Below are 1,748 nucleotides of genomic sequence, written 5' to 3' on the forward strand. Positions count from 1 at the left end.
GCAGATGAAAGTTGTGGATTACGGCAGGTGAGACCAATCACCCAGACTCTACATAAGGACCCGACGATGGCAAATCGGGAACTCACATCCCCCCTCCCTCCACGCCTTGTGGAGGCTCGGACCGCCATGGGATTCCGCGAGACGTTCGCGAAGTCGGGCAGACGCTTTGTGCCTCTCTCCGTGGTTCTAGAACTGCTCGTGCTAGGGCTGCTGGTGGCTCCGAGTTGTCCCGAAGTGTCGGCGGTCCGCAAGGTTGCTTGCCCAAGCACCGACGCAGGCGTTCTTGGGGAGACCTTACGATGGACGGTGCTGCAGGTACCCGCTGGTGCGCAGCCTCCTCCTTGTCGTGGTGGTGATGATGCTGCTGCTGCTGGAGAGACTGCGAGTTTGCAGGCAAGTTCGTGAAGTTGGTGGCGATTATGATGACTTTTGTCGTCCTGATGAATCGAATTGATGATTGTATGATGACGCCTGTCTTGCTGCTGGTGATGATTAGTCTATGGAGGTCTGTGTAAGCATGCTGATTTTAACACTAAAGCGTTCGTGACCAATATTATCCTTGATAGGTTTTACCACTAGGATGTGCATTTACAATATCCCTAACCAATTTATTTTGCATTATTTATTTTGGTATAATATTGCAATTTTTGCTTTATTTTTTCAACGTTCCGGTTTGCTTTAGAGGGGATGGGGAGACAATTAAAAGTGTTTGCGCACGTGACAATTTAATTAATTGGCTGTCTGGCGGTGGAGGGTTTTCGGTGCTAATTTGTTATACCTGGTGGTGGTGATGTGACGAGTGGGGAGAGGTGGTGCAGTGATTGGCACATGGCGACCCGAGGTTCGGACTAATGTATCCGAACCGCTGCTACTTCTGCTCGAACCTTTAATGAGTAACCTGTGCGGTGTGAAAACGGCACTTTGGTGGCCACAACGGCGGCCCGGGCGGGTGAGCGCGGTGCTGACCCCACACGATCCCAGAGCTCGCTTGTGCCGGCTTCAGATGCTCGATTACAGCCCTTTGCCCCCCCCCCCCCCAAGTCTGTTTTAAAGGCTACACGACGGGGGTAGAATCTTTTGCTTTGTAAAATGTAGCGGTAATGTCGTCATTGGTGATTCTACCATCCTTCCTCAAGTTTCGACTTGCGCTTTTGGTGGCGATTTTTTTGGTGTAAACTGTATCTTGCATTCGGCGAAATGCAGTAACGGTGGTAGTGCTGTCATTCTAATTCTACCATATTCACAGGAGGTGGGTGTGTGATGGCCGAGCTGCTAGGTGTGGTGCGCGAATGGTGAGATGTTAACTACCTCGCCTGGTATACAGGAGGACGTGGATTCTGACACATGCTGTATATTTGGAATTTGCGTGTTATCTCGCTCCCCTTTAGTGGCGTGGATTTTTCTCCGGGTCCTCCGGTTTTTCTCTCCCTTTACAAACCTGCGTTTTGGAGTATTTGTGGCTGCTATACATTTCCACATGACAAGGCACGTAGTTGAGCTATCATTTGTGGCCAGGCCAATTCTGAACAAGGGCTACACATTTCGATAGGGGGGGGGGTGGGTGGCGGCGGTGTTTGTCCGGACAGCCGTAATGACCGCTGCTCCCCTTGAGCCCCACTGCCCAGCCGCTCGGCCTCGCTAACCCCGCGGCTCCCCACCGGTGACCCCCAGGTCCTCGTCGAGGCCACCGTGGCTGTCGCGGGCCCCGGCACCTGCGAGTGGACCGCCTCGTGGCAGTGCTCGCCGGG

This window comes from Lethenteron reissneri, chromosome 56 (genome assembly GCF_015708825.2).
Source record: "Lethenteron reissneri isolate LAM-NWPU_2019-01 chromosome 56, ASM1570882v1, whole genome shotgun sequence".
NCBI lineage: Eukaryota > Metazoa > Chordata > Hyperoartia > Petromyzontiformes > Petromyzontidae > Lethenteron > Lethenteron reissneri.